Below are 14,118 nucleotides of genomic sequence, written 5' to 3'. Positions count from 1 at the left end.
GCTTTATACTCTGGCCTTTCTCCTAAGAAAAGGAGGAAAGCTGCATTAAAAGATAATTATGAATTAAAAAGTTATACTTATGTATTAAGCACACCACACAAGCAGGCTTTCCATTTCAGTTGGGCTGTAGGCACTACTATGATAAATGTAGTGATAGCTAATACCAATGCTGTGTACAAAAATCAAAAAACTCCCACCAAAAAAAACCCCCAAACAAACAAAAAACCCCCACAAAACTAAGGAGGACTCCTTTCCTAGAGATTCACGGCTTCTGGTTATCGAGTTTGATACAAGATCTAATGAATCGGGGTTTTTTTCCCCACAACTGAAGGGCTCATAAGGCCACACTCCTCAGTGGTATCTCTGGTGCCTACTGAAGGAGAAATTTGCATTGATGCTTTTTCCTCAGTTTTTGTGATTTACAGAGTGCTTCTTCTCTACCTACCTACTTATTATCACAACACTTGCAGCAACTTAATACTCTTTCACATCCTAATTCTGTCAAATCTGGCAAACAACAGATACAAACAGATTTATTATTACAGAGGGCTGTTCACAAGAGCCTTGATTTTATACAAGGACGGAAGTTTAAGCAGGGATGAGACAGAAGTGCCTAACAGAAAGGCATAGCATAAGGAACAGGCTCAATGAAATCAATACTAAATGTTTCCAAACCGCATGTCACTATTACATGAGAAGTGACAAAACCAGGGCTATCCATGATTTCTTTGTCAGTAGTGCAGTTTCATACATGCTTCAGCCTGTACACATTACAGCTGAATCTGAGGTTGCCATAAGGTGTGTTTTTCCAGACAGCAGAGCAGGTGTGCATTCCTCCTTCACCCAGGTCCTCCTGCAGCTACACTCCCCCAGGAACCACAGGCAAGGCTCATCCTCAGGTCCAGACAAAAACTTCTCTGAACAGGAGACAACACTTGCTAAATTTTGCCAAAGACCAAGGAATGAACTTACAGAACCAAAAAGACCATAAAACCATCGCCCGATCCTAATGCATGAAATGCTTTGATTTTGCCTTCTCCAACAGGAAGACGGCAGGTGCACTTTAAAAATAAATATCTTGTAAACAGATGAAGTAATAAAGCCCCATTTTATTGAGATTAGGGCCCCACATCTCAGTAACTCTTCCTTTCAAGAGGACGCAAGCTACTATTTAAACTTTTCCTGTGATTGAGGTGTTTGTAAGTACTCACCATGTCCATTCTTTAGTGCCTACCGTGACATAAATTTATTCTTCATTATTTCCTACAGTCCTTAAAAGATATATTCTGCCTGCCAATTTGAGACTTGTAAAAATTACTACCACGATTCCTTCCCATCTGTCAAATTGGCCATCCAGTTCAGAAGTCATCAGATAAAAGTAGACAAATACAAGTGCCCGAGACATACAAATATGCAAAAATGCGGAAAATATAGCTATACATCCCTAGGGTGAAAAGGAAAGAACAAAGCATATGCAACAGATGTTAATCATGTCGCTTAATGCACTACTGGAAAAAGCTCAGATACATTTCTACATCAGCTACATCACTGTATTAGAATATAATTACCCAGAGATCCATAAGGTTGTAGCTGAGCTATTAAAGTTATGAAGCACGCTGAAGAATTTTGTGTTTGATTTTAAGAATCGGAGTTGAGTAGAATGATTTTAATTTCCCACAACCACCACATTTACCATATTTTCTAGTTGCATAGTTTCAGATGTGGCAATTACAGCATACTGGCATTTCTTTTCCAGTTCTGAGCTAATTATTTCAATTAATATGCAATTTATTTAAAATATGTGCTTTGTTCTTCAGAAAGTATTCTTCCTGTTTTAGAAAAGTGTTTCCTAGAAAACTTGATGAAATATTTTCCAACAGAACAGAAAATGTTATTTTTTCTTAGAAGGAAGGTGTTCTGTGGAACATTTCCAATTCACTAATTTGACAATCTCCTTAAGTAAAGTGAAACTGAAATGGCTATTCCTTTAAGTCATGTTGTTCACAATCCTAAAGTTGCAGACAGGCAATACAGGAAAATTATATAAAAAAGTATAGTTTCATAAAGTAAATCAACAAAGTCAGAGTCTGACATTCACTAGAAACTGTAAATCAAAATAGTTAAAAATGAAGATACACAAAGTGTTTTAATAAGCACTGGAACTCCCTATAGGAAAAAATAATTCCATTTCCATAAATATGGAAATATTTCAACTGTAGCTCTCAAGTGGTGTCGCAGACACCCACTAAACACAGTTCTCAAAAAAGTCTGAGAAATGCGATATACATCTCTGTTCATACTATGGTACCACTGGAAGGCGAACACTAGAAGTTATAAAATGAACGCAATACTGTTATGAAGAAAACACTGATTAATTAGCAAATACAAGTTTCACTTCAGCAGCCAAAATGGTTACTGGATGTAGCTCACTCCCAATAGTTACTGCCTGTTCTTCTCAAAGCAAGAATGGTCAAGCCACACAACAGCAAACCTTAGCATTGCAGCAGTTAAGTGTATTATAGTAAATCAGTATTTAGTTCAGGTTACCTTCATACTCCGGGTTGTGAACTGCAATGATTTAGGAGCAGTTTCAAATGCAGTTCATGCATTCATGTCATGGGTACTATAACCTATACGAGAATGCATAGCGGATAATTGGAAACACTCCAGCTGTTCAAGTTTAATGCATTTGTATTTATGAGCCAGCAGTTTTTGAATCTGAGCCAAAGAGGCTAAGCTCTTATAGTAGCTGATGTAGAAAAACAAACTTTTGAAGGTGAAGACTACATAGAGAAGAACTAGACACCAGTCATCCGGAAAGGCACAATATGTTGACGGACACTTAGCACCTCATCTTGTCCAGCATGACTGTTAAATGCTTGACTGTAAATAACAAGACCATTGCAATAGAGACTACCTGAAAAACACCACATTCTGGTTTTAAATGTTGTTATTACTATTAGATTATTTAAAAAAATCCACAGTCCTTATCTGGATGACGTACATATACCTTGAAGTTGTTGCGTAAGAAGAATTCAGTACCTTCCAACTATTTGCCCCTCCCTCTTCTCCTTCAAAGAAGCCTAAACTGGTTCTGTAACTTTTAGGAAGCGATAAGTGCAACCATATCACAAATCAAAATTAATCTTTTTTTTACTCAGAAGTAATTTGATAGTGTGCATTTTAAAAACAATGAGTAAATTGTCAGCACCTGGGTGCAAACTTATGCCTAATCTTTAGCAGGTTCATTGATCTGATTCACTGTCACACAGTTTGGGAACTATAATGTGGCCTCCTTTGTCTTACAGGAACAACTTTCTTTTAGACACTCTTGGGAATCATCCTCAAAAAGAAGTGAGGAGACTGAACCGTACAGTGTATTTTTTTTGCACCACTTAAAGATCTTCAATGCAATTCCACTTTATTTATGCTACGCTGATCTAAACTATGGGGCTGTTTTGTTTTACACTCTCGTTGCTCTCAAGAACTTCCTTAAACCCTCCTAGTTTTACTTTTATACCAGCTAAATTAGGTTCTTCTCAGCTTCTGCCAGGACTGGATTTCCTTCTGTTTATTTTCTGAAAAATCACATGGGTTCAAAAACAATTTGGCCTTTCCCAGTTAACTATTACACTTGCCTTCATTTTTGTTTAAGAACATGGTTATTTTTTGAGAAAACAAGCAAATTCAATGCCAAGGATCAAGCTACTTCCTCATTTGTTATTGACTCCCCCTTTCAGTAGCTATGAGTAGCGATGACAAATTTTCAAAATAGTTTTTCATACGATTCCTTTAAGGCAAACTAAAACCATGGATATGTTTTTATTAATGTGATGTAACTGGTCAGTGAGATAAATTTATTGCACAGACAGCTGCCGGTGTTGGAGCTACAAAGAGTGCATGATTCAAGCAGAACAAGCAGCTTTTAAAGAACTCTTATGAAACAGCTTTTTCCTGCTCATTCTGAAAAACAAAAACCATGCTATCCAAATGCATGATGACATAGGATCGATGAGGCTAGAAGTCTAACAGATTTTAAAATTTCTCTCCACTAATTCTTTCTGGAAAACCTGCTTCCATAAGGAACAGAATAATAGCACAGAACATGACACGTCAAGACAGGCATATGGAAACTACTTCCCAAGAGTAAAAATCCACCAAAAAAGAAGGCGTTTCGAGGCCTAACAAATACATTTGAAAGATGTTCTTTTATCAAGAATTTAAACTGCTCTAAGTCAGTTCTGCTAAGTTGTTTGCAGTGGTGCGAGTGTGAACTGCCAGTACAACTGGTCAACAACACTGTGAATTAAACTGGAGGACTGATGTAGATTAAAATAAATCTGACTGATTTTTGTAAGATTAAACATAAAACAGTTGCCTGATCCACCTCACTTATGCAAATACACAAATGAATGCCAAGCATAGGAATAAGCAGAGAGCAACTGCTTCTTCCAGTGTCAATGCATAGGATTCATGAAGCTACAGACCATGGTAGTAAAACAGGTCAAGAGGCAGTCACCCTGGCAGGTGCTTCACTTCCCTAATATAAAACTTAGTCACAATGGTACTGAAGCAGTTACTTGCACGCCATATAGAAAAAAATTCAAGTGGGGTAAGTTGAGCCATATCTCAAGCTGAATGCAACTCTTGAAAAACAAGGGAGGAGTCTCTGCAACTACAGAAGGGGAAGAGAGCAAAACAAGAGTAGGTTTCTCAGATGATACCAGCACTCCATTCTCTTGAATTCCACCCCATCCTCCAAGAAAAGTTTTAGTCAGTTAAAACACCATGAGACCAACTAGTTTGATTGCCCAATCAAGTCAAGAGGACAGAGCTGCTCTCAGCTTCCTATGTTACATATGAAGTTGCAACACTGAATAGTTGTCAATTCATTAACAAAAATAAAGCCACAAAATCAGAAATTAACCTGTTTAGAGCTGTATTGACATGATGTACGTAATTAAACCTACTGGAGTACTTTTAAGAAGTATTACTTGAATTATGGTCATTTATCCTCACCACTGAAAGGCCATCATTGAGTGGAATATGTATATATAACAAATTTTGTTATACGTGGGCAGTCAAGTTATTAGCAAGCCTGAAGAAATTAAAACAAATTATATTTCAGCTGCATCTAAGACTGATCATTGTCAACAGTCACTACACACTTCCACAGCTGCTTTCAGTCTTCATTTCTTAGTACTTTGTTTCAACATCTTAAATCTACCTTCATACTAGACTAAATGGGTAAAGAAATAGTTTTCTTAAAGTATGGTCTTCCCTTTTATAATTTTAATAGATTCTAGAGGATTTGCAGAGGTATAGTAACTCTTGTGGCTTGCTCTTACTGTAAGAGTCCCCTAACACCCTATCAATAGATATATTGAAATATTAGTGAATAGTTACAGTCATGGTTCTTTCTCATTGCCAAGACATTGCAAGTCAAAGTTCTTGTGTTGGACCTTCTTATGCATTCAATTTCTGCTTACAGATTAGTTCTCAGCTACATGCATGTTTTTTCTGGATCCTTACTACTTGATTTGCTACCACCATCTAAAACGTGTTCCTCTGCCCCAAAGTAAAACTAGTCCACTTGATATCTTGTTGCTTATATCTCAGTTTCCTTCTGTCAAGCCGTCTAGTAGATGCAGTTCTTCCAGTTAAAAGAACAACAAACTCCTAAACAACAAAATCCTGCAGTCTGAAAACTGGAAGTTAGATAAGAAGGATTTATTTTGTAATTAAAGGAGTAACAGTTTACTATGTTAGCGAGGGGAAAAGAGACAGCAGCTTGGCAGTAACTCATGCTTGTAGGACCTTGTATGAGTAGAGCTTGGGCTTTGTTTACGAGATATTGGATTTGTACATGGGGGAAACTCAATAGGATCTACAAGGAAGTATATACATGTGTGAACTACAGTGGTTTTTCCTTTATACTGCAGGTAACAGTAAAGTTCTAGGTTTATTAGGTTCATTTTCACCTCAAGTTATTCAAAACCAAAAGACATTAAGAATCAAGCTTCACAGATTTAAATGCAACCAATGTACAAAAAACTCAAAGCAAATTCAAAAAGAACTGTCATGCAGAAGATAAAGTTAACATTTGTGCACCACATATTCATTTTCATTCCCAGTTACTGAATAAAGTTACCATCTATCCACACCTGTCACAGTACAAATCCTTTCAGACCTTGTCGCTTTCCCTATGGACAATTTTCCAGACTTTGAGAAATAGTTTTTTCAAATCATGGAGTACATTAGTTCAATTTTGTAAGTTTTCATAGTTGTGAAACAGTTTTTTGACACTATATTATAGAAGACCATATGTTGCCAGGAAGTAGAAGGACTTGTTCTAGTGCTTCTGGAAAGCAGAAGACATTTATCACATCTTAGAAAGTACTGTGCTTCTCTTACTAATGGATTATAAAAAATGAGGTCTACTGTTTAAACTGGGATTGAAAGCTTGTAGATATTTTCATTTTTGACAACTCTTTATGGCCAAAGTAATTAAATATATAATAAGGTACATTTTCCATTGCCTATAAATGAAGATGTTTTTAACTGTCCTAAATGCTTTGGAACAATTCTGGAAGTAAAGCCTGGGGCGGGGGGGGAGCGGAGATACACTATAGGCGTATTCAGCACTCCTATTTAACTTCTGCAAAGTGCTGTTGGGATGGTGTTTGGCACCCAAGATACCAAACTGAAAGAGAGGGTACCAATGCTAACCTAGGTGATGTTTTGACTGCGGAAGACTATGACCAGAAGAGGGTTCAGGCATCCTGAAAAAGCAAAAGCTTACAGGAAGACAAAAATATAAATTCAGTTAAGCAAACAGGTAGATACACAGGTAGGTCTGGTGAGACTGAGACCAACAAATGTGCTTGCGTAGACATAAATAGTGAAAGTTTATTTGGAGCCATGAACACAAAGAGGACAAAGTATAACTCAATTTGAGAGGTGCTGTGAAGACACCACCAATGAACATGGTTGTTAAAGTTTTAATAAAGGGTTTGGAAAATGCAAGGGTATTCCACTCCAGAGGTACTACAACTGTAAACAGAAAAACAATACATCCAAAAAGAGTAGTAACACAGTCCTCTACACAGCTGTGCCATCAAAATGAAGACCAACAGTTTCTGCAGCACATATTCTAACCAAAACAGATTATTAATAATAAAAAAAAAAGGTGCATGACCTAGCAGGTGAGTATAAAAAGACTTCTCATTATACAGGGGAGTCCAGCATAAAAACAACAGCTAAAAATTCTGTTTATCTATTGACAAAAGGGCATAGCAAATTCTATTTCCATTTACATTTTGTTACAGTCGCCTATGACAGCTTAGCAAAAAACTCTGAAGATTTTTCACTGGTTACAGGCTCAAGAGTATGTGAGCAGCTGGAACAGGACCAGATCTCTGGTGAGTGGATGGAACAACAATGACTTCAAAAATATTTGTTCCATCTGAAATTAAATGTAAATTAATTGGAACAATTAAAGATGACAACCTGCAAGAAACAGGTAATATTATTAAAGTGTTACTGACACTTCCTAAACATCCTTCTACCCCATCAGCCCTATGAAATACAGACCCCAGGATGACAATCCAAAATATTACTGGACATAAACCCACTAAACTTTATGGATAGACAAATTTAAGAAAGAGGCTAATAGCGTTTTTCTACTAGCATCAAGCGAACATCAGCATTAAGGAAGCTCAAAGTTTACTGTATATGGCAAAGAATGAGCAAAAAAATGGTCACTTCTGTAGCTCAGGAAACATTGGCCCCACGAGCAAAATAAACATTGTTTGTGTTTGCTGAACAGAAAAAGCAGCAATGTACTCATTCTCAACTATTATTGCTTTCCTGAGATACAGACAGTATCTTTTAGTTAAGCTAAAGAGTTGACAGTCCAAGTCCAATCTATTTTACTAGATCTGGTCCTACAGGAAAAGCAATGGCTCACAATTTAACTCGTGCACTATAAACTGCAGCCAAGTTGAATTTTGCTACAAATTGCCTGGGAATATCCCCAAGCCAACAGTCTTAAAGAAATGGATGATAAAATATAGAAGGGTTATTGACAGATATAACAGAGAGAATCCAATTCACATTTTAGATCACACAAATGCACCGATGAAACACGACATGTTACCTGTAGACATTTTAGCAGAGATTGAACTAGAAATCCCATAACAATTACAAGCTGGAGGTCAAAAAAAGGTACAGAGTTGCTGGAGGAAGATAAGAATTCCTTAGGTTCCAGGAGGCACTGACAACGAACATCAATGGCTGCAGCCAACAATGCTGCCTGGGAAGTGGGCCGGCAGCCTCACAAAAACAGTCTTCTCTAGTATCTGTCTGGGAATGAACAAGACTGCATCTTTGCCAGTTCCCACCACCCATGCAGAAAGGGGGACTGGGCTACGTTATAGAATTTGCCACTTTGACAGATATCAATAGACAATCAGAACACCAGCACTTAACACCTTCCATGCATTCAATATTTCTAGAGAGCAACACATTTACAATAGAATACAGTATCTCAAAAGTGACCTGCCAGCAAGGTAAATTAGCATGTTGAATAAAAGCATTCAGAAGTTAAAACCATTTAAGAAAAAGTATTGGCAAAGATGAAAAATTGCACCTCTCCTGAAGTCAAGCTTTAACAGTTTTGCTTCCCAGTAAGTCCTAAGACAGAACACTGCAGAAGCGTGTTCAGTTAAGTAGTTAAAGTTGCAATAACAATTACAAAGGATCTCTTTGAGATATCTTGAGCCAAAATGTTCATCAGCATAACACTGAGTTAGCTGATGTAGGTCCAAATTCAAGTAAAATTAAATGGCCACAAAGCAAAGAATAACAAACAAAAGCATCCCCAAGATATGCAGGACTCACAGCCCAAAGCAAATGAGTTATTAGTCTGAATCATAGTTCAGGTTTCTGCAATTCCATTACATTATTGCCTATAAAATCAAATGCTTTTAAGTTCACAAGCCAGTAGAAATTCCAACTTGAAAAAGGTAGCAATGCCACTAACAGACTGAAATCAGGTAATTTAAGCGTTGTGTGTAATGACTTGAGTCTCACATAACTCATACACCTAGAGTTTGTCATACAGCAAAGTCTCAGAAGACCTCCATCTGCCCTGAAAAAAAACAAGACACTCATCTAATTCTCCTTTAATATTATCATCTACAGTAGTCAGCCTGTGATTCTGCTCAAAGCAGATTGCTCTCATCCTGACGAAATGACCTCAGTGAGCCATCACCAAGTCCTGGCCTTTCTGAGGCCAACAATCCACATGTCTCTTAACTAAAGCTTCATCTGTTAAAAGCAGCATCCAATGCCCCTATGTAACTGATTCACGTCAATCCTCCCCCCTAAAGTCACCAGAAAAACCATTCTGCTGTACTTTGCCAAAACAAGTCCCAGATACAATCCACATGCACCAAGATAACTTGCATACACTCTGTATATACAGAGTGAATCTAGAACTAGATGCTGTGTTTCCAAACTTGCTCAGCACCCTTCCTGCTCCCCCACGCTTAGTACGAACACCAGCTATTAAGAACTCTATCCAATTTGCAACATTGAGTACTAAAGATACTCAGCTCTTTCCAACTTTCATATATGTGCACAGCCTTCTCCCTACCTGAAAGCCTGCTACTTCTCCATTTATCATGTGATTAAATTTCATAATTGAGACCATTTCCTTTTTAAAAAAAAAAAGCAGAAAAAATTTAGTTGGTTGTACTTTCTGAATTTAAGGACTGCTGAGTTGCTGTGATTCATACTATTTCATGAAATAGAATATAAACATATCTATGGATGCAGATTCACATCATGGCTACAGTTAAATCTCTATGCTGCGTAAAGCAGAAAGTTACCCATTGCCATACCAACAAAATAGCTCCCTTCAAGCTCAAAGCTTAGCAGGACTGGGACCTACAGCTTCTAAGACAGAAGCTATCGAGTACTTAGCAGAAAAAAGTTAAGAGATTTGAAGTCTTGATGATAATTTAAAACATTTATAACCAGATATGTATTTGATCAAACACAGACTTAAATTCTAAAAACAAATAACATTTCACAGAAATTACTTGATGACATGAGATGTTCTGGAATAACACTTGACATCCAAGGCAGCTAATAAATTGCCTTTGATAAGGTTAAACAAATTACTAACATGTCTCAAGATGTCACTCATAAAGCACGATTTGCTCCTTCCCAACATATTTTCCCTTGTTTCTACTGCTTATTTTCTTTACTTCGCACAATAAAAAACAGCTGAAAAGTTTCATTTTTGCTTTTAGTTGGTTTCACTTTCTAGTTGTCTGGAAGAAACAAAAAGTTTCTGTTTAGATTAAACCCAATCTTTGGTAATAATCAGGAAAGGAGGAATCAGGCATGAACCTAGCTGAAAGAATGCCTCAGCTAGCACTCAGCAAAAAGATTATGGTGTTTTCAGGAATATATTTTTATCTACATACAGAAACACACGCTCGATCCCTTTAGCTCAGAGGGCCGAGGGAACCTTTACGGCTTAGCAGAACAACAACAACAAAAAGAAAGAGGTGTTTAAAACCACCACTTCCTTCTCCCCGTCTGTGACAGCCGGCTCAGCTGTTCTGGTCGCACTTCGCATCTGCTTCTCCTCCCTAAACAACCTCCCTCCTTCCGCGGCAGCCGCGCAGCAGCCCTGCCCCGGGGAGCCCCGCTGCCCGGCGCTGACAGGACGAGGATCTCCCCGCCCGGGCCGGGAGAGGCATCTCCGAGCAGCGGAGAAGCCCGGGATGGAAGACAGAAAGTTTCTTCAGCCGGGCTCCGGTCGGAGGCGCCGACTCCCCGGCCCTCCTCGGGCAGCGGGGAGAAAAGCACAGTGAACGCCGTCTCCTCAGGGGCTGGACTACCCCCGCCGCGCCCGGCACCCGGGGCAGGTAGAGGCGCTGCCCCCGTCCCCTCAACACCCCTCTCCCCGCCCTGCTGAGGGGAAGGGGGCGGTTTGCCAGCCGCCTCGGGGCGGCGAGCGCGCCTACTCACCGCCATGGCCCCGCCGGCTCTCCCGGCTAACGGTTCGGTCTCCGCCACCGGCGGGCAGCGGCACCAGGGCGGGGAGCGGAGGGGAGTTCCCAATGGCGCAGCTCGGGCAGGGGCGGTGCCCCGCCGGCCGCTTCCCCCACCCCCTTACCCGCCCACTCAAGGTACCTGCGCTTCGGCCGCCGCCGCTCCGCCGCCTTTTCCTCGCCGCACCTGTCACTGTCTCCCGCGGCCGGCGCTGCTGCTGCTACTACTACTGCCGCCACCTTCGCCTCGCCGCCTCAGCACTCCCCTCCGTCTCGCCCACCGACGCGCGGCCGCCATCTTTGTAAAGGGCTGGGAGGGGCCGCGAGGGGGCAGTTGACTCTGGCGCGCAGTGCGCCTGCGCGGAAGGCTCCCGGTCGGTCGGGGGGCGGGGTCAGATCTATGGGCGGGGTTGACGGGGCCCTGAGAGGCGGGGTCTGGGAGTGGGGCGGGGCCTAAGGGGGCGGGGCAGGAGCTGCAGGAGGGCGGAGCCTGCAGAGAGCGTGGGAAGGTGGGACAGAGGTGTGGGGCTGCGGCCCGGGCCTGGCCTTGGTTTTGGCCATGGGCTTGACCTGGGCCCTGGGCCCTGGGCTTGGCCCAGGCTGGGTGCCTGCTGGGCAGAGTGAAGGGTAGGAAGGGCTGCAGTTTCACTGAGGCAGCCATTAACACAGCAAAAGTTGAAGGACTTTCAGCCCACCTGCCCTGAGGCCAAGCAGAGCCTCGGTGTCTGTGAGCACCAGAGGTGTTCCCTGTCCGGTACCCAGGCACGTAGCATCCAGCATCTGAGGGGAAAGGGGAAGAAACGTGCCTTTCTTCACTTATGCAGGGAGGAACTATCTTACCTCAACACCTGCAATGTTCAGCTGATGTCCTGAATGCTAATTTGTGATTATCCTTTGCTTAATGTTTGTCCTTTCAACCATTATGGATCAAAATGGTTTTACTACAGTGTTTGGCTTAATGACCTTCTGCAGCAGTGGACTGAACAGAATGAGATGTTTTATAAAGTGATTTTGTTAATTTGCCTTTAAAGTTCTCTGTTATTAAGTTAATAAGTTGCTATTTCTCTCGCATTTCAGCAGTGTTTACATCATTTTTATAGCTTAACGGCAGACTCCTATCGACAAAGGATGCACCAGCTGATGTTTTGCCATCCTGGTTGCTCAGAGGCCCCCTTTCTAAAACTCCTAACTTCACTGGTGAATAGCATCCTAGATTATGGTATGTCAGATCTCAAAAACTAGAGAGACTTGGGCCTGATCAATATTTGGATGAGCTACCTCGTTAGGTACTGCGGAAAGTGCTGCTGGTGATTCATTCAGTGGCATTCATCTGTCTATGAGTCAGGGCTGAACAAATGCCACTGCACAGCATTTGTGGGTTATACCATCCAGGGGCATAAAACTAGAGATCTTTGCCAATTGCAGCTGTTAGGAGAGTACTGATTTTCCTACCTTACTTCAGTTTCATTATGGGTTTCCAGAATTAGCCAGCAGTTTCGGTGGACTATAGCAAAGGGTTTCCACAGTTGCTTTTGTCAGGCACCACTCGGTGGTGGTGGTGCGGCCAGGAACAGCAGTGGCAGTGGTGGCCATGGGCATCACCATAGGCAGCCCCAGATCTTGGCTTTGTGTCAGACCATATAGTTTTGAATTGGTGCATGCAGCACCGATTGTACGTGCCCCACTGCCTGAGAGCCCTGGGAGAGAGTGTCCCTCGCACTTTCTCCTGGCTTCCCAGGGATGCTGCTCCCTCATGTCCCTTGCAGGTGCAATTAAGAAATCTGTGCAATGTTTTGAGTGTATGGGTGCAGACATACAGCTGGGACAGGGAACAGCTGAGAGTGTTTTGGATTCTTCTCCCCGTCCAAACCTGGTCCTGGTAATGTGTAAGTTTGCATTGCATGACCCAGTCATTCATCTGCTTCCTTCCTTTTTAGGTCATAGATATATAAATAGGTGTATACAAAATTCCATTTTCTGCTGGAAGACCAGTTAAAGTAACCAGAAAATCATTCTAAGTAATATTAAAAATGGGTGTAAGGCATGGGGGAACCAATATAGTGACCTCCTTATCTCTTTTTAGGGACTCGTGCATAAATGGATTTTTTTTAAAACAAAACTAAATTAGATTGGGATTATTTACCAGTCTAAATTGTCCATACAGATCTCAGCTACTTCTAGATGATTGACCAAATGCTCTTGATCTCATCCATTGCAGAATGTCCCAGGAGGACCTATGGAGACAGAGTTTCTTTACACTATCATACAAGATATACATCCAAGTGCTAATGATGAACATTTATGAAATTGATGTTGTAGCTAAAGCCAATAGAAGTGAGGATATACATCCATCAGGGGAATGTTTTCAAGAGTGCCCTCTTAAGATACAGTCTTGATTGTATAGTAATGACCCCCTTCTGTGGCTCTCATTTCTTCAGTCAAATAAAGGCACTATCTCCAGAGAACTGTGAAGAATTGGTGTTATAACAGTCATTATTTCATGTTTGCATTAAGTTGTATTTAGTCAGCAAAATATGTAGCGATGTAGGACCTGGGATCAAAATTGGGCAACTCACGCTAATTTTAAAATCTACATCACTTGATCCAGTTCTCCAATGCTCTCCATCCTTGCAGAAAAGGGGGAGAACCTCCACTTCTAAAGTTAAAATAACATGTCTTAAATTGGACAGTTCAGCAAGTCTTTCACGCACAGCACCCCCCTCCATAGTGAGTAACCTGTCTTTACACCTCCAGCCAAATTTGTAGGTCACGTGTAGTACCTGTGCCAGAAGGGAGAACGGTGCCCACTCTTGATAGTGGCAGCTCTGCTATTGTCACACAGAGCTCCTCCAGCCTGTAAAAGGAGTGGTTGCCAAATGCAGATCAGCAGACCCTCAGTCAAACTTTACTCTGTCTTGCGTACCACCAACAAACAGGTTTATCATCCAAATTTCAGTTGAAAACTCTAGTAGGAACATTTACCATGGTTTCATGGACCACAGGGGCAGCCAACTGGACTATGGACTATGAAAGCCATGAGGTCAGTAGC

General features: G+C 41.1%; 1 protein-coding gene across 6 annotated transcripts in view; it reads right to left on the bottom strand.

The window, feature by feature from the left end:
- The window catches only part of FNDC3A (fibronectin type III domain containing 3A), a 126,131-nt gene extending 114,822 nt beyond the window's left edge, over nt 1–11,309 (bottom strand). For 2 of the 6 annotated variants that reach the window (XM_075741850.1, XM_075741857.1), the window contains exon 1: nt 11,212–11,309. The gene's annotated coding sequence lies outside the window, so the exon portion shown is untranslated. Of the gene's footprint in view, nt 1–9,658; nt 9,719–11,046; nt 11,178–11,211 lie in introns of those variants that run through there. The other 4 variants (XM_075741848.1, XM_075741856.1, XM_075741851.1 and 1 more) reach the window with 3 other exon arrangements.
- Nucleotides 11,310–14,118: the final 2,809 nt, after the last annotated feature.

This window comes from Balearica regulorum, chromosome 1, assembly GCF_011004875.1.
Source record: "Balearica regulorum gibbericeps isolate bBalReg1 chromosome 1, bBalReg1.pri, whole genome shotgun sequence".
NCBI lineage: Eukaryota > Metazoa > Chordata > Aves > Gruiformes > Gruidae > Balearica > Balearica regulorum.
Note: the sequence above shows the minus strand (reverse complement) of the source record. Positions and strands in the feature narration are given on the sequence as shown.